This window comes from Anas acuta, chromosome 14 (assembly GCF_963932015.1).
Source record: "Anas acuta chromosome 14, bAnaAcu1.1, whole genome shotgun sequence".
Taxonomy (NCBI): domain Eukaryota; kingdom Metazoa; phylum Chordata; class Aves; order Anseriformes; family Anatidae; genus Anas; species Anas acuta.
In genome coordinates, this window is record NC_088992.1 from 16908895 (window position 1) to 16935811 (window position 26917).

At 39.1% G+C, this 26917-nt stretch overlaps 1 protein-coding gene across 9 annotated transcripts in view; it reads right to left on the reverse strand.

Moving 5' to 3' along the window:
* TENM2 (teneurin transmembrane protein 2) overlaps positions 1 to 26917 on the reverse strand; it is a 1136432-nt gene that overhangs the window by 855959 nt on the left and 253556 nt on the right. The gene's annotated exons all lie outside the window — the stretch shown is intronic.

A 26917-nucleotide genomic window follows, 5' to 3' on the forward strand; every position in this document is an offset into this window, starting at 1 on the left:
AGCAGTGCAGCAGGGCTGACTCCAATAAACAGACAGCAAAATCATGAAGCGCCTGGAAAACTAGCAGCACATGGCACCCTTAATTCCATGGAGAGCCAATACACTGATTTCCGAACCAAAGCCCAACAAGGTTTGGAGCAAGAATAAAACTAGAGCTCAAACTGAAGTTCTAAGAACAGCCTAAGTATCCCATAATTAGTCACCAACATTTAAGCTTAAGCTAGGCTTTTGGCAAGAAAAAAACTATTAACTTAAATCCTATCTGATATTGACTCGGGAGAAACGTATATTAGTGGAAAAGGCGACTTTTAGCACTGTCTGAAATAAGCAGAATAGCTCTTGCATTAAATCACCCTGTTATTTTAAGAAAAGGTTAATTTGTAAAACAAATTGAGCTTCATTAGGGACTAATTGACTGGAAAATTTTCTTTAAAAATGCCTTTTAATTATACAGGTAAAAAAAAAAAAAGAACTTTTGAAAGCACTTTTATAATTAAAAATCATCCTTGATCAATTTCTTTTAACATTTAGTCAAGAAAAAAATACCTCAGAAAGGTTTAGCCAAGAGCTGAGTGTCATATTCTGTAGCACTGAAATAAATAAAATGGGCTAAATATATTGAAATAATCCAAAAGGAAATCCTTAAGAAAGTTTGACCTGCTGGAGCAAAACACAAAAGATTTTCTCTGCTGGGGCTGGAGTGATTCAGCAGAGATTGAATTCAGAAATGTAAAATGAATACCCAAGGCAGCAACATTCCTCTCACTAAGAAGTGTGCTCCGCCAAGAGGTGCTTTGCTCTCCTGCTCTCCACCATGTCCTGCAGCGCCCATGAAAGTCCCTCCTTGGGGACTCCAGTCAAGTCAGGTCACATCACATAGGCAGTGGCAAAAATTTGTGTCTGCTTCTTCCCTGCCTCCTCCCAAATGGCAGGAAAGGTATGGGGAGTCCCTACCCTGTGACCACTTCACCATGCCCACCAAAGAGAAAGCCTAGGAAAGGTAAATCCTTTAAGGCCCAGCCTCTTTAAATATGTTGCTTTCTAACAGGATTTTTTTCTTAAATACAGCAAAAACGTCACTACATATTTAGTAATTTCCTTGCAACCAAGGCAAAGGGTAAAGATGGACTGAGAGGGCTTTAAACTACGTAGGAAGGAGGACAGGGAGGGGGAGGGAATAAGGCTCGTTAGATGTGTTCTAGGGGTAACAATGTCAGGGTCTGGGGAACCCGCAATGGCCCAGCTGAAGTGCATCTACACTAATACGTGCAGCATGGATAACAAACAGGAGGAGCTGGAAGCCATCGTGCAGCAGGCAGGCTATGACTTGGCTGCCATCACTGAAATGTGGGACCACTTGCATGACTGGAGTGCTGCAATGACTGGCTATAGGCTCTTCAGAAGGGACAGGCAACACAGAAGGGGTGGTGGTGTGGCTCTCTATATCAGAAAGAGTTTTGATACTGTAGAACTCAAGGCCGAGGCTGGGAATGGTAAGATTGAGTCCCTATGGGTTAGGATCAGCAGGCAGGCCAACAAGGCAGGCATCCTGGTGGGGGGTCTGTTATAGACAGCCAAACCAGGATGAGGAGATGGATGAGGAAGTCTACAGACAGCTGGCAAAAGTTGCGAAATCATCAGCTCTTGTCCTCTTGGAGGACTTCACCTTCCCAGATATATCCTAGACATGCAATACAGCTCAGAGGAAGCAGTCTAGGAGGTTTCTGGAGAGCATGGAAGATAGTTTCCTAACGCAGCTGGTTAGTGAGCCTACCAGGGGAGGTGCCCCGCTGGACCTTCTGTTCACAAACAGAGAAGGACTGGTAGGAGATGTGGTGATTGGAAACTGTCTTGGGCAGAGTGACCATGAAATGGTAGAGTTCTCCATTCTTGGCAAAGTCAGGAGGGGAACTAATAAAGCCGCTGTATTGGACTTCCGGAGGACAGACTTCGAGCTGTTCAGGACACTGGTTGGCAGAGTCCCTTGAGAGGCAGAGCTGAAGGGCAGAGGAGTCCAGGAAGGCTGGGCACTCCTCAAGAATGGAATCTTAATGGTGCAGCAGCGGTCTGTCCCCACGTGCCCAAAGACGAGCAGGCATGGAAGAAAACCGGCCTGGCTGAACAGAGAGTTGTATCTAGAGCTTAGGAAAAAAAGAAAAAGTGGGTTTATGATCTTTGGAAAAGAGGGCAGGCCACTCAGAAGGAATATAAGGATGTTGTAAGGATGTGTAGGGACAAAATTAAAAATTCTGAAAATTAGAAATTTTAGAAAATTAGAAAGGCCAAAGCTCATCTGGAGCTCAATCTGGCTACTGCTGTTAAAAACAACAGAAAATGTTTTTATAAATACATTAACACGAAAAGGGGGACTAAGGAGAATCTCCATCCTTTACTAGATGAAGGGGGAAACTGAGTTACAAGAGATGAGGAAAAGGCTGAGGTGCTTAATGCCTTCTTTGCCTCAGTCTTCCGTGGCAAGAGCAGTTGTTCTCTGGATACCCAGTACCCTGAGCTGGTGGAAGGAGATAGGGAACAGATTGTGGCCCTCACAATCCACGAGGAAATGATTGGCGACCTGCTACGGCACTTGGATGTACGTAAGTCAATGGGGCCAGATGGGATCCACCCGAGGGTACTGAGAGAACTGGCAGAGGAGCTGGCCAAGCTGCTTTCCATCATTTATCGGCAGTCCTGGCTATCAGAGGAGGTCCCAGTTGACTGGCGGCTTGGAAATGTGACACCCATCTACAAGAAGGGCCAGAGGGTAGACCTGGAAAACTATAGGCCTGTCAGTTTTACCTCAGTGCCAGGGAAGCTCATGGAACAGATTATCTTGAGGGTTATCACATGGCACTTGCAGGTCAACCAGGTGATCAGGCCCAGTCAGCATGGGTTTATGAAAGGCAGGTCCTGCTTGATGAACCTGATCTCCTTCTATGACAAAGTGACATGCTTAATGGATGAGGGAAAGGCTGTGGATGTGGTCTGCCTTGACTTCAGTAAGACTTTTGACACTGTTTCCCACAGCATTCTCCTCAAGAAACTGGCTGCTCTTGGCCTGGACTTGCATATGCTTCGTTGGGTTAGAAACTGGCTGGATAGCCGGGCCCAAAGAGTCGTGGTAAATGGAGCCAAGTCCAGTTGGAGGCCAGTCACTAGTGGCGTTCCCCAGGGCTCGGTGCTGGGGCCGGTCCTCTTTAATATCTTCATCGATGATCTGGACGAGGGCATTGAGTGCACCCTCAGTAAGTTTGCAGATGACACCAAGTTAGGTGCGTGTGTCGATCTGCTCGAGGGTAGGAAGGCTCTGCAGGAGGATCTGGGTAGGCTGCACCGATGGGCTGAGGTCAACTGCATTAAATTCAACAAGGCCAAGTGCTGGGTCCTGCACTTGGGGCACAATAACCCCAAGCAGAGCTACAGGCTGGGAGAGGAGTGGTTGGAGAGCTGCCAGGCAGAGAAGGACCTGGGAGTATTGGTTGATAGTTGGCTGAATATGAGCCAGCAGTGTGCTCAGGTAGCCAAGAAGGCCAATGGCATCCTGGCTTGTATCAGAAGCAGTGTGGCCAGCAGGGCTAGGGAGGTGATTGCCCCCCTGTACTTGGCTCTGGTGAGGCCGCACCTCGAGTACTGTGTTCAGTTTTGGGCCCCTTGCTACAAGAAGGACATCGAGGTGCTCGAGTGAGTCCAGAGGAGGGCAACGAAGCTGGTGAAGGGCCTGGAGAACAAGTCCTACGAGGAGCGGCTGAGGGAGCTGGGCTTGTTCAGCCTGGAGAAGAGGAGGCTCAGGGGCGACCTTATCACTCTCTACAGATACCTTAAAGGAGGCTGTAGCGAGGTGGGGGTTGGTCTGTTCTCCCACGTGCCTGGTGACAGGACAAAGGGGAATGGGTCAAAGTTGCGCCAGGGGTGTTTTAGGTTGGATATTAGAAAGGACTTCTTAACTGAAAGGGTTGTTAGGCATTGGAATGGGTTGCCCAGGGAAGTGGTGGAGTCATCATCTCTGGCGGTCTTTAAAAGACGTTTAGATGTAGAGCTTAGTGATATGGTTTAGTGGAGGGCTTGTTAGTGTTAGGTCAGAGGTTGGACTTGCTGATCTTGGAGGTCTCTTCCAATCTAGATGATTCTGTGATTCTGTGAATCCTTCAAAAAACACAGTCTTTATCTTCAGAAAATGCTATAATTGTGGATTTGAGCAAAGCAAAGAGACATTATTTACATAAATTGATGCTTATTTTCACAAGTGAAATAATGTGGGTTAACTGACACTTCTGCCATCTATAATCCCGTTTTCACAATGAAAGGACCGATCACATGCTGTCCAAAGCTGAAAGAACAGTTACTGAGATTTCAGCAATACTCCAGCCTGGTTTACCTGATCCAAAGCAGCTGCTCCATAGTTTCCATTTTAAAGAACTTCCAGAATTAAACCAGGACTTGAAAACTCACTGATTTCATTCTCAGAGCTTCAAGTACTACTCCCACAGACTGACTGAGATCTGGTTCTTCACTGTGTTGCACCTTGCTTAACCTCTCTCAAGAGCACCCAAAATGTAGTGCTCTGAATACTTCAGATGATGAATCCTCCTTTATTTCTTTACCCAATTTGGACTTCACTTCCTAGAAAATCTTCATTTGTGATTGTGTAACAAAGTATAACATTGCTTTATTTCTACCATATGACTACAAAAATATCATCATTAGTCAACCATGCAGATTATAAAAATATGTTCTACTTACTCCTATTTGTAACTGCATTGAGAAATTAGAGATTCAAAAAGATTACATAAATGTGTAAGTATCCTGTTTTATATCATCAGTTGTACAATGAATTTTCCTGCTTAAATTTTATTTTTCTTCAAGCATCATTAGTCTCCGTAAGAGGCAGACTGCCAAAAGCTGTGAGATCTATAATCACCGGGAGGAAGCTAACGAACTTGTGTGGTCTGGATAGGAACCGCAGAGTGCTTTACAAACAGAGCTTATAACCATGAGGAGGTGTGTGTGTGTGTAATTGTCCACCAAAAAGAATTTTTAAAAAGCAAGGCAGACAGAAATGGTCACAGACCTATTTCATTCTTATGCCACTCCTTTCTAAATCAATACTGTATGTTAGACTGTAAATAATCCTGAGAATAATATATTTTCCTTCATATATAAAAAGTCACAGTTCTTTTTTTGTGTGTGAATTATTTTTTTTTAAAGTAATAATAATGATGGATAATGGCCCCATGCATACCTGCATGGTTGAATCTATTTTCAGACCTGGAAAATGATTGTGTGGATTCAGGCACAGCATGCAGTGCTTGTCCACAATGAGCCCACCTAGTATGGTTTGGAACATGACCTCATTCTAGTTTAATTACTTAAATCAAAGCCTGTAAGTCAAAGAAGTATCTGCTCACATCTGATTTTTACAAAACATCTAGAACTCTGGATCTCCTGATTTGTTATTAATCATGTTAAATATATAGTATATATTTTCACTTATTCCATGCCTCTTAGCTTTTACATATGTAGCCTTGTCTGTATCAATTATTTCTCAGATTTTTAATTTTTAATCATGGTAATGAATTCAAAAGTATTAGCAAATGAACAGAAATGTAAGTAGATTCACAGAAAATCAGGAGGTAATTCTAAAATTCAAATTTCTCTGAACTTCATGAAATAGGTACAACATTAGGTAGCCATCCGTCCTGAAATGCAATAGCAGGTGTACAACTCCTTTGAAAGCAGTGCTCAGGTAATAAGTCATTCATGCACTTACTAGGTATTGTTTCATATATCTACATCATTTAATTTCTATAGCTATATTGCACTAGTTGATGAAGCAGAATATGATCTGAGAAGAGTATTGACTCTTTTAGTTGCTCTAAATGTTGCAAGTTTTTTTCCTTATTTTGTTTAACAATGTTTGAAATTGACAATGATATGTTCATTATATAAACTTGTTCCATGCTTCAGTTCCCCACTTGTCACATGGAAATGTTACTTCTTTGCAGGATCTCTCAGAAGTAAATAATTAACCTGAATTTTTAAATTATCTTTTCAGATTAATTCTTGGTAAGTGCTCCAAAACTTAATACATCAACGTAATATCTTACGTTAATCCAACTATTTTAAAAACAGAGATGCTGAAAAAAATGAAATTATGTATTGTATCAGACTGTAATTCTACCTTGGCAATGGAAAGATTTAATACAATAGATACATGTATAAACACCAGGACATCCCAGCACCTAGCACCCAGGTGCTGGGGTTCCAAGCATGGTTTCCAGAGTATCGAAAAGGGCTCTTTAAGATACCTAACAGAAAATAGACCATAAAATCTGTAGAAGCATCACAAAGAGATAGAGATCAAGAAAGAGAAAGAATTGTCTCCAGCTGTCAGGCTATATCAAAAGTAAGCTTTCTCATAGCAGGATACTGTAGAGAACATTTGAACACCAAGGGCATTTGGGGACAAGTAAGACATGATTTTTGTCTGTTATGCATATAACATAAAGAATGGTTTATCCACAAGAACACTAATAAAAGTGACATTGTTCTACAGAAATAGAAGAGTGAATTTTCAGAAGGAAACCACTGACTAGGAATGATTTGGAGTAGTGAAGGACTATTGCCTATATAAGAAGCTAAAGCTACAATAGTTTCAACTGAGAAATGTCTCTCTGGAAGATGGCTAAAACAAGTAGTTGCACTTATCCTAAAACATGTCTTGAATTCTATCAAATGACCTACAAAAAGTAGAGTGTTCCAAAAGGCTAGAAGACATTTAAAATTATGCAGATGAGCCTATGAAATATCACTCTGCTGGGAGAGCTTCTGTCTCTAGAAGAATATCCTCAGGTTGGGATAATCAGGTATGTTATCAGACTGTGATATGGAAACCGTGAAGTCTAGCTAGGTGACTGAGCCAGAGGCAAAGCAACTCATCCATGAGGTCACACAAATTTGTCATGCTCTATTCATAGGGTAACAAGGGATCACGTTAGGAATGAAAAAAAGCATATTTGAAGAATAAAATAATAGCATGTGATCACAGAGGTCCTCCTTTACATTGGAAGGAGAAATTCTGTTTTCAGCCTCTCATGCTCAGGGACTGTGCTAGCTTTACCACCTGCTTAAAAAGATTTTGTTATGAATTTCTCAGAGTTGTACTCCCAGAAACTCCAGAACTTCAAGAAAATTGATGGATTAGTTTAAATATATTACATCCCTTTTAAATATTGGTTGCTGAGGCATGGAATAATGAAGAACCTTATTCAGAGTAAGTAAAAGACAAATCCCAAAGAGATTTTCTGTTGTTAAAATTATGTTATTAAAAAGCCCATGCATATATCTTGGCAGACTTGAACTTGAGCTTCTTCCACGTACCGCATGCAGGCTTATTTGTATGGGATTTATTTAGACATGCAAAGCCAGGTATTCTGCAGCTCTCTCTTTCATATTAGCCTCATTTTCATGATTATTTTTTTCTGATTATAACTCCTAAATACATATTTAAAATTAAAGGATTGAAAACGCCTGGTTTATTTTAGACAAATGAGGAGCTTCATGAAAATAAATAAATAAACAAACAAACAAATAAATAAATAAATAATGACTGGATTTGGCCTTGTTGCAATGTTAAGAGTAATGTGAATACTGAAACATAATTTTTGTGCTCATGAAAACTCATCTCCTGTTGCCTCGTCTGATTGACTTTCAGCCTCATTTGGCTTAATATTTATTAGTGCTATGAAACACAAGAAAAAACTGTGATACCTTACTCTGATGTCTTCCTTCACAAAAGTGATTCTTCCATTTTTTTGAATTAGTGTCTATCATACGGTTTAACACAAAATAATGATCAAAATTATGCCCACTGCTGAAGAATCATCCACTACACTCTGTAAATTGTGTCAGTCCTTATTTACCCATTACTTAATTTGAATGTGTACAAATATAACCACCTGTTAGCAGATTTTTCCACACCCTTCTTAGATCACAGAACTTACCAATTTTACACTTAGTTTTGCAAGTACACATTTATAGCTTACTACCATGTCACCACCTAATCTTTGGAAAAAAAAAACAAAACCAAACAAAAGCCCCACAACAGAACGAATTCCTGCAGTCTTTCACAATAAAGTATGTTTTCCAGCACCTGATCATCCTCATAGTTATTTTTCTATTTTTTATTTTATTTATTTACATATATATATATTAATTCTGAAGCAAATTAGTAGGCCTATTAGCTACATACACAGAATCCAGGTATTGCCTCTCTGTTACTTATTCTTTCACTGCTTAACACCTGAGAATTATGGGTGTCCTTTTTACCAGGCTATTACAGTGACAGCTGAGGTTCAGCTAATTATTCGCCACAATTCTCAAATCTTGGATACTTTGTTACTTGGTATAATTATCTGCTTTGTTGGGATGGCTTACACTAGGTGGGCCAATGGCTACAGATATGGCCATCTTACCAAATTTTAGAGATTTCTATCACTTCTTTTCGTACTACTGGTATATCTGATTCTTTGCTGATATTCAACTTCATTAACAAAAGAAGTAGCATTGCAAGTGTGTACACCTTTTTTTTTTCCAACTAAACTTGGGAAATTAACTTGCGAAAATTATTTTGCATGTATATGCATATCAAAATCAAACGTGAAGACATATTAAGAACATGTCATGTCAACGAGCACCTTTCAGCACTTTAAAGGCAGCCTCCCCTTTCTCATCTCTCCTTTACAAATAGAATTTCTAAATGCTTAAATAAAAATTCAGCTTGTTGAGCCAACAGTTCAAACTGAATGAAAGGAGCAGGCTTGTTAGAAGCACTTGTAGCATGGAAAGTGCCCTGAATAGCATTTGCTCCCTTCTGATCTCCACTGCAACTGCACACACAGCACTTTACACTAGGCTCAAAATGTAGAACTAGAATTACAGGAAAATGATAATAAAACATGTTTAAGTTCTGTGTTAAGCTCACAGCTTTCACCTTTTTTGTCCACAGATTCTCCAAACAACAGATGGACAAATGCCAAATTGACATCCTGTTTATAAAGGTCATAGTTCCTTTTCTTAAATGAGCAGAAGGTAGTTTCTTCTCAGAGATCTTGACAATGGTAACTGTTCACAGTGTTAGCCAGGCAGAAGTTATAAATCAACTGCACAAGGCTTATTTTTAGTAAATAGACAATGATGAAGCTAAATTTGCCTAGATAAATAGTGATTATATAGGGTATAAGCCCTTTTTGATGCATGCATGCCAGTTTCATTAATATTAATGAAGCCACATAAGTCTTGAGAAGACACAATCATTGTTCACTGAATGAAATGTTCTACCTAGTTCTCAAACATAAAGATACAAAGACAGTAATCACTTATTAGCTCACTGCATATAGGCTGGTAAAAATAAAGCACTTGCTGTTTTAGCAGCCCTCTGATGGAATGCCCTGATTGTAATCTCCCTAAACAGCATCCTTTGCAACCATTTCAAAGCAGTTAAGATCTTATTGGCATATTCAAAGTACCTACTGCTGACAGGGCTTGCTGTCACTAAGAAACCGGTGAAGTGATTTGCATTTGGAGAGTGATTGTAAAGCAGCAACATAATACACTGTGATTAGGAGACTGAGTGAACCACTTCTAAAAAGAAGAAAGAACACAGGATTAAAACTTAATATGACATATATTTTTGGTTCACCTTTTCTACTGCAAACTCTAATTTGCCAAAAAGTATAGGAGTCCACTACTACATGTCCAGCTCCAATATTTAGCTAATCTACCTATACTGATTCACTATCACTATACATATCGCTATTCGCTATCTATACTGATTCACTATCACTAAGAATCTGGATCAAGATCGACGGGTGCTATGTATGGTGACCAAAGTAACATGGAAACTACTTAACTCTCACTGGACTGTATGATTCAACTTTAGAAATAATTATTTCATTCTGGTGTTAAGAAGATCATATAATTGTGAATGGAGCTGTTTTTACCTACAACAACCATGATGAACACTTGACTTTATATAGCCATATCTTTTTCTCCAGAGGAACAGCCCCCAACACTTAGATTCATAATATGTGCTTTGTATTTGAAACAACAAAACAAAACAAAACAAAACAAAACAAAACAAAAAAAAAAAAACAAAAAACAGTTACATCACTTCACCATTACCCTCTTTGTGAATCAGTCTTTTGACATGGACAGTGCATAAAACCATATGATTTATGCTCAACTAGCAACACTTTTAATGTTTTACCCCTTGATATATAGCATGAATTAATTGCTTATTTATAATCTCCTGTGCATCATACGCTATCCTATTTTAAAGAACAAGTGATTATGTGGGGGAACAATGTTACATTTTTCCGGCTGCTGCTTCTGGGTCAGGTGTAACCTGCTAAAAGGAAGAGGGATTGGATGGGTCTTCCTCTGTGTGCAGCTGAGAGTTGAAATGTGACCATTTTTGCATTAGGGCAGGAGACTCAGGCAGGTAGAATCCATACTTCAAATGGAGAGAAGGAAATTGCTAAGTAAAAGAACAAAATTAGGTCTCAGAAGTAATAAGGACAAAGGGGACTTTTCTGAAGAACCTGAAAGGATGTAATGAACTTGTTGCCAAAGAGCTGCTGTACTGAAAAGTGTGGAGGAAATAACCGCTCCTGCAAGGCAAAATTCCTTCATTGTTATCTTCCAAGTTGACTATAATTTAATTCTTGTGCATGTTTAGTGGAACTTGCCTTCTGAGATTCAAAGTCTTTTAGGGGACACTTGCTTTAAAAGGAGATGGTGCAGTTAAGATATACGTCAAATCTTCAGGTGACTTTGGGTCCTGCCATACCTCCCTTGCTCTAAAAACAGTTTTCTTGAAGGCAGCACTTACAGGCTAAGTAGAACTGTAACACTCATGCCTTCATAGCCACATTCACTGAATGACTGTGCTTGAGCTCTGCGGTGAAATATCAGTATGTCAATTCCTATGCCACAGTGAGTCACTATTTGTAAACAGTTCCATGCTAATGAGACATCACTGGAAAGTGTTGCAGGACCCAGGATTAGAGGTCAGTGATCTCAGAAGGCCAAAATTCAAGTGCTTCATTGTGTTGTCAGGCTTTGACATATGAGTACAAAGTGGCTTGAAATGTATTTTGGAGTTTGAAACTGCATAAGCAACATTGAGTTGTCATATTCAAAAATACAGTTATAAATTGTAAATCCCCTCTGCAAGCTCCTAATTATGTAAATATATAAATGTGGGTAAGTATGGTTTCCTTATTACTTTTGCAATTCAAAGCATTAGCCAGCAATGAAGGTTAGGAAATGCCAACAGCACTGATATTGGTGCTGGTCTCTTCTTCATCAGCATTTCACAAAGTGTAAGAAATGTTCCCTTTACCACTATGGCCAGAGCAATAGGCTGGGACAGTGCACCTCTCTTAAATCACACTTTTAGTTGTAAAAGATGCGTAGGCAAATTCTAGATATTATGGCTACACAGAAAATAATGAAAATCATCTCAAGTTACCTCTGTAACCAATGCCCATCTGCGTTTGCAAAGGACCCACAGAAAGAGTCCAGAAAGGTGAATCCCCACAGATAAGAGAAGGCACTAATGCACAGCACAATAATAACTCCCTCAGAGAGTAGTAATGTGACACATTTTTGTTCGAGAAAGCTAACCTGAGATGTTTCCACCCTCCTGGTTTTCAACTGCTTCTTCTCACAGCTAACTCAATCTGATGTCAACCTAAATCAATCTCCAATCCAGCTGTTTGAGGAATCATCCCAAAAACTGCATCAATGAAACAAGCATACAAAACATTAAGGAAGATGAAATAAAATAAAAAATAATAATAATAAATAAAAAAGGAATTGAACCTAATTTAATGAAAATGCAGCAAGAAGAGAATTTTTAATATGCTTGGAGTCACTGTCAGCCAGTTCCACTGACAAGAGCACGAGAACTCCTCAAGCCTGCATGGGGGCAGGCACAGAGACTGAGGAGTTCCTAGCAGACACCTTCTGTCTTAAATAGAATCATAGACTCATAGAATATCCCGAGTTGGAAGGGACCCACAAGGATCATCAAGTCCAACTCCTGGCACTGCACAGGTCTGCCCAAAACTTTAGACCATGTGACTAAGTGCACAGTCCAATCGCTTCTTAAATTCAGACAGGCTCGGTGCAGTGACTACGTCCCTGGGGAGCCTGTTCCAGTGTGCAAACACCCTCTTGGTGAAGAACCTCTTCCTGATGTCCAGCATAAACTTCCCCTGCCTCAGCTTAACACCGCTCCCATGGGTCCTATCACTGGTGATTACAGAGAATAGGTCACCTGCCTCTCCACTCCCCCTCGCGAGGAAGTTGTAGACCATGATGAGGTCTCCCCTCAGGTTCCTCTTCTCCAGGCTGAACAGGCCCAGTGCCCTCAGCCACTCCTCATACGTCTTCCCCTCTAGGCCCTTCACCATCTTTGTCGCCCTCCTCTGCACACTCCAACAGTTCAATGTCCTTTTTATACTGTGGTGCCCAGAACTGCACACAGTACTCGAGGTGAGGCCGCACCAGCGCAGAGTAGAGCGGGACAATCACCTCCCTTGACCGCCTAGCGATGCCGTGCTTGATGCACCCCAGGGTACGCTTGGCCCTCCTGGCTGCCAGGGCACACAGCTGGCTCATATTCAACTTGCTGTCAACCACAACCCCCAGATCCCTCTCTGCAGGACTGCTCTCCAGCATCTCGTCACCCCGTCTGTACGTACAGCCAGGGTTGCCCCGTCCCAGGTGCAGGACCCAGCACTTCCCTTTGTTAAACTTCATGTGGTTGGTGATCGCCCAGTTCTCCAATCTGTCCAAATCTCTCTGCAAGCCTTTTCCACCCTCAGCCGAGTCCACAACTCCTCCAAGTTTGGTGTTGTCAGCAAATTTGCTCAAAACACCTTCTAGTCCTAAATCCAAATACTTTATAAACACATTGAAGAGGACTGGCCCTATAATGGAGGAGCCTTGAGGGACCCCACTAGTGACCATCCGCCAGCCAGATGTGGCCCCATTTACCACAGTCCTTTAAGCCCTGCCCGTCAGCCAATTGCTCACCCATTGTATGATGTTTTTGTTAAGTTGTACGCTGGACATGTTGTCCAGTAGGATTCTATGGGAAACCGTGTCAAAAGCCTTGCTGAAGTCCAAAAAGATCACAGCAGCTGGTTTCCCTTGATCAACTAGACGGGTGATCTTGTCATATAAGGAAATCAAATTTGTTAGGCAGGACCTACCCCTCATGAACCCATGTTGGCTGGGACCAACGACAGCATTGTCCCTCAGGTGCGCTTCAATAACTTCAAGGATCATCTTCTCCATAATTTTACCAGGCACTGACGTGAGACTGACAGGCCTGTAATTGTTAGGGTCTTCTTTCTTACCCTTCTTAAAAATTGGCACAACATTTGCCAGCTTCCAGTCTACCGGGACCTCTCCAGATTCCCAAGAGAGTTGAGAAATAATTGAGAGAAGTCCTGCGATGACATCAGCCAGCTCTTTAAGCACCCTGGGATAGATCCCATCCGGACCCAGGGACTTGTATGGATCCAGGTGGAGCAGCAAATCCCGCACACGTTCAGGGTGGGCTGGGAGTTTGTCATTCCCACCGTCATGGGCCTCCAGCTCAGTGTGCCCTGGGTCCTGAAGCCCATCATCAGTGTTGAAGACAGAGGCGAAGAAGGCATTAAACGTCTCTGCTTTGCCTATGTCATTGTCTGTGAGGAGACCTTCCCCATCAAGTAGCAGACCTATGTTTTCTTTGCTTCTGCTTTTTATGTTCACAAAGAAAACATAGGAAAATAATAAAACATAAATAAAAACATAAGTCATAAAACATAAATAAATAAATAAATAAAATTTAACAATAAAACATAAATACAAAACATAATAAAACAGGAAAATAATAAACATATAAAATAAAACATAAGTATAATAAACATATAAAACATAAATAAACATATAAAACTAATAAAACTAAAACTACTACTACTAATAATAATTATAAATAAAAGAACAACAAAACAAAAACAAACAAGAACTAATGAGCAATTCTTCTTGGTCACCTATGTTCATATACAGGACTTGGGGAGCTGGCGACAGAACGTGGTGATGCTTACCTTGTCATGCACAGCACAGTGTTGCTTTATAGCCATGGCTGTTTTAGATGGCATTACAGTAGATTTGCCAAACTGTACTGCTACTCCTTGTAGGCTTTATAAATAGTTAAATGTGGCAGCACCTTCAGGAAAAACTACAAGTTTTGGATTTGTTACATTTGTTTTTATTTGCTGGGTTTCTTCTTTAGCATTGCAGGTGTTGAGAGTCAAGACTGATCTGCTTGGATCTGAAAAAATGTCCATGAAGTCATTTCCTAGTTTCTTCAATTACTTCAAAATTCTTGGATTAGATGTGTCTATTTACTTTGAAATTATGGTAATTTTCTGCTAGTCTGGAAGGTAGGAAATGAGTAAAGTACATACTGTCCAGTTTACAGTTTAAATAGTTTGTGTAACATGAACCCTGGAGAAAAGGGGAGGATGATGATTCTTTTTTTTTTTTTCTTTTAGAAGTGACAGAATATCCAATGCATCAGCTTGTTATTAAAGCAAAGCAAAACAAATTTATTTCAGCAATTAGTTTCATAGAATGGAAGGGACCTTAAAGACCACCCAGTTCCAACCCCCTGCCCTGGCCAGAGACACCTCCCACCACACCAGGCTGCTGCTAGCCCCATCCAGTCTGGCCTTGAGCACTTCCAGAGATCATTTCTGATCATCTTTGTGGCCTCCTCTGGACCCACTCTAACAGCCCCAACATCCTCCTTGTGCTGGGGGCCCTCGCCCTGGATGCAGCACTGCCGGTAGGGCCTCCCAAGGGCAGAGCAGAGGTGCGCAATACCCCCTCTCACCTGTTAGCCTCACCTCTGGTGATGCAGCCCAGGATGCAGTTGCCCTTCTGGGTAACATGCGTGCACTGCTGGCTTATGTCAAGCTTTTTCTCTACCAGAAACTCCAAGTCCTTCTCTGCAGGGCTACTGTCAAGGAGTTCTTCACCCAGTCTGTGCTCATGTCTGGGACTGCCTCAAGGACTAAAGAAATACGGGCTAAAGCTTTTTATCTTATTTCCTCAAATAAGTTTGGCTCTACATCTCAGGCTAACTATCTACCACCACTGTTTAGAAACCAATAAAAACTGTAATGGGAATATGAAGGGAAAGTCAGCGTGTAATTGCATCTGATTTTTAAAATATATTTTATTACTGTAACATTACAAGATGGTAATCCCTCAATAAAGAAAAATATTTGTATTTTTTTTTCTGTGACAAAAGCAATACTGTAAACAAAAAGCTGGTAACTTAGAACTGCAAACAGCATCTTTGTACTTTTTCTGTCAATACAATAGAATACAATAGCTGTTTAAAAAAGAGTGCAATTGTGATATTAGTTGGGGCCTGGGATGAAGATCCTCATCACACAACAAAGGATGCTCCAAAGCCGATGCTCCAAACTGCAGGATAAGTGAGGGTACGTAAGCTTAGCTTTTGCTGTACAGTGCTGGACTGGGCATGCAAATTGCAATAACAAAAAGCCACGCAACTGAAAAAATCTTTTTCATAAATAACAAACAAGAAGAAAGACAGAAAATAAAATGACAAATGGTCCTCAATTGCCAAGCCATAACTTACCTCCCCAGATTAATATTTTTTCTGGCCCTTAGAAAGACTGAACAGATCGTCCAGACAGTTATCAACACGGAAAAGTTGAAAAAGCCTGGTATCATTTTTTTTAAAAAAGGGAGTGATTCAAAAAACATCAGAGAATATATCTAGGTTTCAATTATTTTAAACACACAGAAAATAAACAGATGTACTTACATACATCTGTAGAAAAACATATAAAAAAATGAGAAAAACGGAGAGATCTTGACTAAATCTGACTTTTAAGTTAAACTTTAGTGTTCTTTGAGAGATATAGGTATATCAAAGGTGCATGAAAATTTCAGAAGTGTTCCTTCAAATGTAAATTCTTTTACAGGATTGTTATTGCTATTCCACCTTTGAAAACTTTCAAGAGAAATAATAATAATAAAAAAAAAAAGTTCTGATCATTATCTATATTAGTAATCGGGAAAATATTTCACTTGCGTTTATTCTGTGACTTCCTCACACAAAACCAACACCACATATAAATAAAATACTGATTTTGGTCTTCCTTCAGTTTCACTGTTCAACAGAGAATATTCCCCACAAAGGCAAAGGATCTAAGTAGGAAACCAAAATTTAAACAACTGCTGGTAACTCCAAATTAGTCTGTAATATTCTTTTGCATGCACTTCTAGTTTAAAATTCCCATTAGAAGACAGCAATCACAATCACTCAGAGTTTAGGTTACAGAGCTCTCTGAAGAAAGATGGAAAAGGAAAGAAACTTTTTGGTGTTTTGACACAAAATGTAGTATCTCCCTTATCTGGGCCTGGAAGTTTCTGTCTCAGTTCCCATTGTTTTCCAAATGGCATTTAGTACTCCAGCAACCTCTCCTGTCAACACAAACCATCTCCTGAAGGATTCATTTCTCCACTTTCCAAAAGCAATTTATGGAAATCACACTTCCAGAATATAAAAGTACATTGATAGCTACATTGACTACTTCTGTATCCCTTTTATAAGATTTATTTTTGTCTTGTTCTCATAATACCAACTACATTCTGCTATTTTCCATTTAGACAATAAAAGAAAAGAAATAGTGCTACACTATTTTGTGCTCCTGCTGGGTTTGAAACAGCTACACATGAAATAAAATGGTCTTCTGTGTAAAGAAGGTTCACAGGATACTGACCCTACAAAAATACGTTGTACTATAGATAAACAACACCTAAGAGCTTCTTGGATACCAATGTACTACAGAAATCACTGACCTGGCAGAATGCAAAGCCTGAACATGAAAATAACACCTGCTTCCTTCCCATTGGATTTTGATCACAAAGTAAAGAATTTATGAAAATACCCCACTTACTTCAAACACCATCCACAACCTCCTCATTTCTTCTTTCAACTGCTTGCAAAGCTGCCATTACTTTCTAAGTACACAGAAACTCTGTCTCAACATGGAACAGCAAACCAAAGTAACTCAGAGTACATCTTGGTAGGCTGCAGGCTAAATGAAGATCAATATAAATGAAATATTCTTGGAGTGTTAGTTTTTAAGAAGGACTGATTATAAGCATTCACACAGATTGTTGGAGAAATACGTCACTGGGGACTTTGGAAAAACAAACAAACAAAAAAACAACATTTCATTCATTGAAATTTATAGATTTCCTGAAAATGTATCAATAGGAATGAAGTTTCACTGCAAAAACTACCCAACTGGAAAATTCTGCCCTGAGATACAGGATAAATTTTTGGGTCCCTTCCAAACCTATCCTCGGATTACCATGATCCTGATCAGAAGAAAATGTTTCCACTCTGGTCTATAACTAATATGATAACAACTTAGTAACTTAACGCAGATAAAATTCTATCTCAGCATTTGCTTTTATTTTTTGCAGGATTAGACTACATAATGTTTCTTAACAGGCCCCTTAACACCTTTTACTTGTTTTCCCAATATCAGCATTATTGATACTGAAATTTGAATCAGGCAATTCTGCATTTCCAACAGAGTAGGATTTTTTAGCTATTCATTACTCCTAATGATACAGAGTAGAATTTGATTAATTCTCCTATTTAATTTATTTAAATACATTAGAAGCTTTAGTGGTACTGAGGAAAATTGCTTGAAAACAAACTGCTTTGGTAAAAGAATGATAACAGAATGTTATTACTGTGTTGTTTTTGTTTGTTTTGCATTAAATACATTTTTTTTTATTGAAATACCTGAACAAGAAAACCAGAATTTTCTTGAATTATGCTAAAAAAATGGCTGACAAAGGAAAGGAAAGGTAATGGAAACCAAGCAGCACCAGCTTCAGGTGATTTAGCACTAGAGATGTCTGAAACATTCAGTATCAAAACTAAAAATATTGAAAATACATAAAATTAGAAGTCCTACCCTTTCTCTTTAAAGAATCTAGATAGATGCTGCTTAATGGTATTCCTTGGACATACCAACTACTAAATTTAATCCTCTGACTATTTAAATGTGAACATTTTGTTAGTATTTCACAAACATCTGCAAAATATTCCAATTTGGCAAATAAAGTATGGATTATGAAACAAGAAATTACTCTGAACCACACCACCTCCCCTCAGATGTTAAGAGATAACCAAAATGGGTCATTTTGACAGATATGAAGCTTCCTCTAAAAATCTGTGCAGTAGCACCTACCAATTGAAAACACTTCACAATTTTGGTTTAAAACAGTCTTTTTCATTTAATCCTTTCTCCTTCAGACTGTCAGTTTTGATGAGTAAGTATTTTCCTACAGAAGAATCTCCAAAATATCCCAGTCTACCTCTGCTTACTGATCTCATGAGAAAGTGCAGAAATCCAAATTCGAGCCTGCTTCACTTAGAATTTTAAAAAAAGTTCCAACCAGGCAGTGCATACATACTGATCTGAAAGTTATCTCTATTGTAGGAGCCCTATTAGAGTGAAATGCTCTACAACTCCAGTATAAAAATTATTGACTCACAGCCACTGCATTTGTGAATCTGACCCTATGTACAAAACATACAATATCCAAGTCTGCTTACTACGGGGCAACTGTTTTTATTCTAAATATAATTTGAGCTATTCCTTCCACATAATCTCCTCTAGCTGATAACTGTATTTAGGAAGTACAGCACTAACCATTAATTTTCTAGATCTTTAAGATGAAGCAGCCCAATTTGTTTGCAGTTCTGACCACTGAAAGGCCAATAGCCTGTTGATCTATTAACTCTGAATTCAGTTCTGCAAGATATGGGATACTCTGGCACTGATTCAGCAATATACATGAACTCCAGCTTAACTTCCGATAGATGAGTAACTCTATGAAAGCCAAAGACTATTTATAAGCTCATAGTTAGGTAGAGTACATGCTTTTAAAGGTTTCAAAGGCTCTTAATTGAATAGCTGTACTGCCACATGTAATGCTCTTGAAATGGGAGTATTCATTTTCCTGAGGACTCTCCACAGAACTAAAAGTTTACAGAAGTAGACTATTTGTTCTCATGAATTTTATTTGTATACTGTGAATAATGCCTATTAATAATATACTCTGCTTAGTGTGACTGATATAAAAATAAGAGCTTCTTGCATGAATCAGGGATTGCAGAATCAGGTCCTTCCTTTTGTTATATTGTATAAGCAGATGAACATGAGAGAAAGAAGCAAGTTGTTTTCAAAACCACTGGGGAATGTGATAGCCTTTCTTTTTAACCTTGGATTTATTCGCTTTGATGTAGAGTGTATATAAGATTAAGAAATGCTCAATCTCTTGACTATTAAACTCTCTGCCTACTTGTAGCTGATGATTCATGGCTTATTGTTTCTCTAATAGCTCTCAGTTAATTGGTATGGTGCAGAATTAAAGATTAACTGTCAAAATGTAAAAGTGTCAGGACTTTTTTTTTAAGAGAAAGAACAGAAAATATCTGCAGATGAAGAACCACTATCTAAATAACCTCACACAGTATCCTCACAGCTACAAAATGAACCTTTATACCATCAACAAGTGAGAATATTTTTAAATAAAGCAGTTTCAATTTTATAGCATCCCATAACTTGCATTCAGCAGCTCTTTAGTAAAACTGAAATAAGTACCTCACAGTCAATGGGTATTTTTTTTATATTTTTTTGTACAACCAAAAATAGGATTCACATTAGACTGAAAATTGGGTCATGCTTCAGCACACAGTAATTTGACCTAAAGATAACATTCCTATCCTACAGTTATAAGATGTGCCTTTCAGACAATGAAAACATTTAAGAACGACAATTTCAGGTAGTTTGTATAATGTAGAAATGTCTGTCATGCTCCTGGAATCCAAAATATAATGAAACCTTTCTGTCTTGGCTGGATGGAGCACTACTCTCCCACAGAACAGACAATAGCGTTGTATCATGGCATAATGTTGGTGCAATGTTGGTGCATACAACAGGAGAAATGACATGTCTCATTTCATCTGATGATTTCTTTCTTACTAATAACCAAGACTGAACTAACAATTCACAGGAGTTAAGACAAGTGTTTATTGGTGCCTGGTTTCACCGTGAGAATAGTCCTCACCCTGTGATCATGGCAAACCTTGCAGCACCCTGAAGGCATGTTTCGCTCAGCTCTGATAGATCTGGGAGTATTCAGAACAAGAAACAAAACTTGGGTCATTTACCAGGTGCCAATTATAGTGGGTTGCAAGTCCGAAGTTAGAACAAAAGAAAACGAGAAAAAGGAAAAGCAGAAACTAAAACAGAATTGCTAAGAATAAAGGCGTAAAGACAAATAAGAACATAAAAATATTACAGATAACCACCATGGTATCCATTGTTTAGATTTAATTTACTGGTACCTGTAGTTTACCATTTTTAACATTTAAATCAAATACCTTGCAACCAGCTCTTTCAGTTGCAAAGTTTAACAAAGCACAGAACCTGCTGTCCATAAAAATCAACCCAGAGCCATATCTTATGAAAATGATAACTTCCTGACAGCCCAGCCTCCCTCTGCTGCCTAGTAATGAGTGAGTTGGACACCACCTGACAGTTCAGCCTCAGATAAATATTTCAAACATATCATGCAAGAGATTCACAGATCAATCCCCACCTCCAAGAAACCATTGGAGTGAGACAGAGGGCCATTTTGAACTGGCGCATCAGAGCAGAACACAACCAGCAGGTTTTTTTGTGTGTATGTTGTTATTCCTTTTTTTTTTTTTTTTTTTTTAACTGTGCCGGGAGTTGGTGTCAAATGAAAAGAGTAGGGTGATTAAAAGTAACGCTGGTGGATCTGATGCCTCAACACATCCTGGCACATAAACAAATATGCACAGTAAACTCCATTTTATATTCACTTTACTGTGCTCCAAGACAGAATTAATACACTGTATGCTATCTAAAAAACTTATTTAAAATGACTTCAGAAAAAAGTCCCTCAGACAGCAGCACAAAAGATGGACACATATTGAAAAACACAAAACATAGACTAACATATTCCACATATTTCTCATTATGTTTAAAGTCCATGAACGAAGCAAGGGAATTATCCTTGTAACACCTCTCTGAGAAAGAGAATTTATTTACTGATACCAAAAATGGGTAACTCCACAGTTAAATCTTTTGAACCATTCAGTTACAAGGCTGACAGGAGAGAGAAAATTCAAACTGTTGGAACATTTTCCAGGTATGGTGGGATATGCTTTGCCCAAAATTTAACTTGGACCAATGCCTCTTCAGAACTAAATAATCAGAGAAAAAGTATGACCAACAAGGCTGAAAATTAACCTTTCATCCATGGTGACAGAGAAAACTGGCTCAGCTATGTATATTTACCTACCTACACAGCTGAATTCATTGGAGTATTTGGCAGAATACCCCGTCCTTTAGGACAAAGAATAGCAGATTAAAGTCTGTAGGCCAAAGCACGCTCCTGATGGATAACCACAACGCGAATCCTAGGGCTCATCATACAATTTTGAGACAGTCTGAAAAATGGCAACTGCCTCAGCAGCTCTGCCCAAGGTGACTACTCCCACCAACCTTCTTCCCATCCGTGCATACAGCACATACCTGTGAACTATGCCTCTGGAACTGAACACAGCCTTCTGCACATTGGATTTATCCAGCTGAAATGCTGCTGTCAGTGAAAACAGAGCAAACATGGATCCCAGCAGAAGCTTCATATTTTTACAGGTTATGTGAGGACACATCTGCTTGCCAACTTGGCGAGGCTGCTCCTGAGCTAGTATCTCGCCATGATGCTGCATATGTCAGCACGCTTGGAGCTAGATTAGGAATCTCTGCACTTCACTACTTTGCACCACATAAACTGATTTGAAGGAATTACCTACACCCTTTTAAAATATGTTTTAAAATATATATCAGCTTACATTCCAAAATAAAAATTAGACATGATCATTTATACTACATAAATTAGGAATGAGATATTGCACTGATAATTAAACAAACTCATTATAATTCATTGGTTGTAATCAAGGAATACTACAACAAAATAAAAGAAAGGGAGGGCTTAAGGTTTCTTTTTTTTATTATTATTTTAAATAAAGAATAAAACTGAGACTAATTATCTGTATTTAAACATATGATGATCTTACTGAGTCTACAAGGTTGGGATCTTGTTCTCTAATCAAGTGCATCAAAGGCATTCTACTAGGCTCATAGGAAAATTGCAGAACATCCATACAAATAGTTTTTATTTAAGAAAGCCCCTGAAGTGGACTGAGTTTTCCTCTCCTTTTTGTCGTACTGCTGCATAGCACTGTGCTGCTGGAGATGTACAGTTCTATACCATGAGGCACTACAGATTCACAGTGACATTCTGAATGAGATCTTTATTTTTGTTCTACTTTAATTATTAAGAGGGCCACACTCTGCCCTGATTCACAACCTCCTGAACACCATTGAGTACAGAGTGTAAATTAAGTCAGATTTTGGCCATCATTTGGTAAGCACCATATAATTTGATGTTCTTCAACCTTCAGAATGATTGAAGGACTTAATTTACTAATAATTAACTGCCCAAAGCCTCTTCAAGAGGTGATACTGAGTTTAGTTCTAGTTTAAGGGGCTAATATGTAACACATAAGTAGCTGCATACAAGCCACACACTTTCAACCCTTTGTTCTGACTGTAAAATGTCAATTAGACTGTTTTTTCTCCCCCTTTATTACTGCTTCAAAAACCATGCAGTGAATTTGTAGCTGCCATAAATGCTTAATATAAATGTTCATTGTGCAACAGTATCAGAACTCCAGTTTTAATACTTTTTAGAGCAACATTTCAGTTGCACCTTTTCTCTTTTTTCGTCAAAAAAAGGTATATACTTCAATGTCACAATCACAGTAAATGCATAGTAACTTGAGAAAATCATAAGGAGTTGCTGTATCTTTCCACTTTTTTCTTTGAAAAAAGAAAGGTGCATACCATTAATCCCAGTGGGGAAAAAAAATGTCACAGTGAGGAACAGTCATGGCTTATTAGAATTTTAATTTAGAATCTTTGACCTCTAGATTCATTTAATTTTTTCCAAAGAGAGAGAGTCAAATAAAAAGATAAATTTTTATCTTTTATAAATAGATAAAAAAAAAAGATAAACAGACACATTTTCTTTCAGTTATCATTGTGTTTTGAAATAATCACTTAACAAACATATACTGTTCTTCAAAAACACGCTAATCAACTGGTACAATCAACGCTTGATTTTTTCTTTTAGTCTCTAACATAATAAACACAACTTTACTGTGCCCATTTCTAGAACAATTAATAGCACTCAGCTGCATCTAGCATCTACAGATCAGGCACTTAACAGTAAAGTGCTACCAATTCCACACAGAGCTCAAAATTCGCACAGAATTGCAAAGACAAGTGAGGTATGTACACAATTACACCTGGAGAATTCATGATCCAAAACACAGGGTCTACAGGTGTGGATTTAAAGTTTATCTAATTTATTTTCTTATTTTTATTTCTTCATATAAAAGCTACCTTTACTTATCAAGAATGTTAACAAGCCTCAGAGCTTTTCCATAAAACAGAAAATATGATACCTGTAGTAGGTATCTTAGTTATAGTATGCTGTTCTACTATTAGCATCAGAAAAGAAAGTAGGTGTTTGAAAGCTGGACTGCCATTTAAGTGAGAAATCTGTGTTATGTTCAAGACTAAAACAAACCTAAAACACATTCGATTCAAATTATTTTTAATATGGAATAAAATAGCAGCTAAAGATGTATACTGGTTTTGGCTGGGCTGGAATTAATTTTCTTCACTGCAACGCGTATGTTTTGGATTTGTGATGAAAACAGTGTTGAGCACACACAAGGGCTGTTGCTGACCAGAGCTTTCAGGGTATCAAGGCTTCTCTGTTGCTCTCTCTACTTCCCAGCAAGGTGCACAAGGAGCTGGGAAGGGACATGGCCACGACTTCCAACCCCAACAGACTCCATGGATATTCTGTCTCATGAGATGTCGTGCTCAGCAATAAAAAATGGGGGAAAGGAGAAGGAAGGGGGACGTTCAGGGTCACAGTGTTTGCATGTTGGAGCCCTGCTTCCTGGAAGTGGCTGAAAACCTGCCTGCCAAGGGGACAAAGTCAATTATTCTCCTTTGCTTGTGCACACAACCTTTGCTTTACCTTTTAAACTGCCCTTATCTCAGCCCAGGAGTTTTCTCACTTTTCCCCTTCTGATCCTCTCCCCTTCTAGCATAGGGAAGTGAGCAAGCAGCCGGGTGGTGCTCAGCTGCCCACCAGGGTTAACACCGTACAAGGTGTCTCAAGCCCTAATTCAATGACCCTTTAACTACCACAATTCATCTTCTGAGTCAAAAAAAGTCAGTGTTAATATCTACAGAACTCCGTCAATACAAACACACTGTAATCTGTATGCAGTAAGGAGACTACAAGACTAATGGCCCAGAGCAGTCCAGTGAAGTGCTGTAAAATTTCTCAACAAGGCTCAGCTCACCTCCAGTCTGCAGGACCCCCTCGGCCTGGCTGACAGACAGAGCACCCTATATGTAAAGGTATTCCTTGGAAGCCACCAGGTAACACTGACTTTGGAAGTTCAACAGTGCTGGAAGGCTGCTTAGAACGAGCTAGCTGGTTACAGAACATGAAGCAAAAGCTGCTAGAATTCTGCTGATAAAACTGGAGTTTGGCCTGTATACATGTCTTCCTATGTGTAATTCTTGCATGGTACAGGTTTGGTTACTTTTGTAAGGTTCCCCTTTCATGTCTGAATAGTGACAAGGCTTGTTGGCTTACTGTAAAGAAGTAACTTATAAAAAAAAATCCACACTATCAAAGTTCCCCGTCATGATGGTACAGAAATGCATAGGACATGCTAACAGGACAAAATGTGGGTAATTTTGGTGACAATGGACCTGTGAAAAGCAGAAGCTCAGTTTTGACCCTGCCAAAGTACAAAGCCCAAAACCACAACAAACAGCTAGAAAATGATATACATGTGCTCCCACAACCCCACTGCTGGAAGAAACTTTTGGGATGTTTTGAAAGTATTACACTGGAAGAATTTAAGGATCTTTAATATACACAACTCTAGGCAGTGCCACTACTATCACAGCATCTCAGCATCTCTTGCCTTAAACTATGCTCAGAGACAAAGACAGGCTGATTTGAGGGTGACACCATCTTCTCCACTCCCTACTTAGTTTCTCAGTGTTAGTAACAAAATCACATCACCAGAAGTGAGGAAAGAATAGGACTAAAAGGATGCCACATTATCCCTTTCACCAAGCTAGCATCAATTCTTATTCTCCCAAAAGTACTGGAATAGATTTGCTGTCAGTGTGCAGTTGATGGGAGTCTGTGAGTCCCACGAGAGATCGAGTTAGGGAGATTGTTACACTTTGCCAAGGAGTCTTTTCTCCCGTGTCGGGGGATGAAGGGAATCCAGCCACATTATCCAAAGAAGGTGAGAGTCCCAGCTCCAAGCAACACTTCATCACAGAGTGAACCCCCTGTGGGCTTAGCTCCCCTGTGAGATTAAAGAGCAGAACTGGGAAAATGGTGAAGAAATACAGACAAAAATGGAAAGATATCTCAAATCTTGTTAATTCCCTGTCTAAAAGTATGCTGCTTTTTGTTTGTTTGTTTGGCTGGTTGGTTGTTTTTTTTTTTTTGTCATTGCTGGTTTTTTTTGTTTGTTTGTTTTTTGTTTTCTAATGGGAATGTTGTATTGTGAAAGTTTCAGCTGTTATCGCCACTGCTGATAGAAGTTCTTTTGAAGAATCAGAAACATGAAATGAATATATTCTCATGCCATAGGGCGCTTTAAGGTAGACCCACATCTTTTCAAGGAGGAGGCAAATCAGTTGTTAACTCACCGATATTTTAAAGGCAGCTGAGTTCACTGGGTATTTCATTCCATCACTCTCCCTCTTGCTCTGAACACATAGCTAACAACCAAAACAGGGTGACTGAATCACCCTATTTATTTATGTGTGCTATGCCAGGAGGAACAATACAGACTTCTACATTGCTTGACTACTTTAATGACACAAATGAGGATCAACAGGAAACTTGCTCTTTGGGGCCAAGATGATTTGTGCTTCAGCCCAGTGGTGAACCACCCATGTGAACCACAAGAGGCGTTTCAGCTGCATGCAGCTACTCTTCGTCAGGTAAATGGAGGGACTGGTCTTGTTCCCTAACCACCTGAAATCCTTGAATTAATTCAATGGTGAAAGCAAATGCCCCAGATTTCACACTCATGTAGCCATAATACAGTATAAAAGCTTTCAAGGACATAACTATTGCGTGGTCCTATTCATGCCTTCTGAAAGACTTGTGTAAACCAGTACTGAAACACGGAAATAGCGAAGTGAAATATTCTTCAGCATAATACATTTAAAGGATTCCCAGATATTTCCACAGAAAAGTCACCTTAATTTTTTTTTGAACATTAAAAAATAACAACAACAACAAAAGACAATATATACACACCAAGTCCAATACCCTTAAATACTCAAGCCACTTTTCCTCTGCAATCATGTGTTCTATAATTCTTTTTGCTGGGGCCCAGTTGTTATTTCAATGCACATGGCAAGCTGTCTTTTCTTCTCTACTTGTTTATTGTAGAATCACTCATACTATATTTTAATACAGCATTTTTAAAGAACTTTTTATCTAAAATATAGTAGTAAAGCAAATTGTTATCAGTACTGCTAAGTTGAAAACATGAGGAAAAGTATTA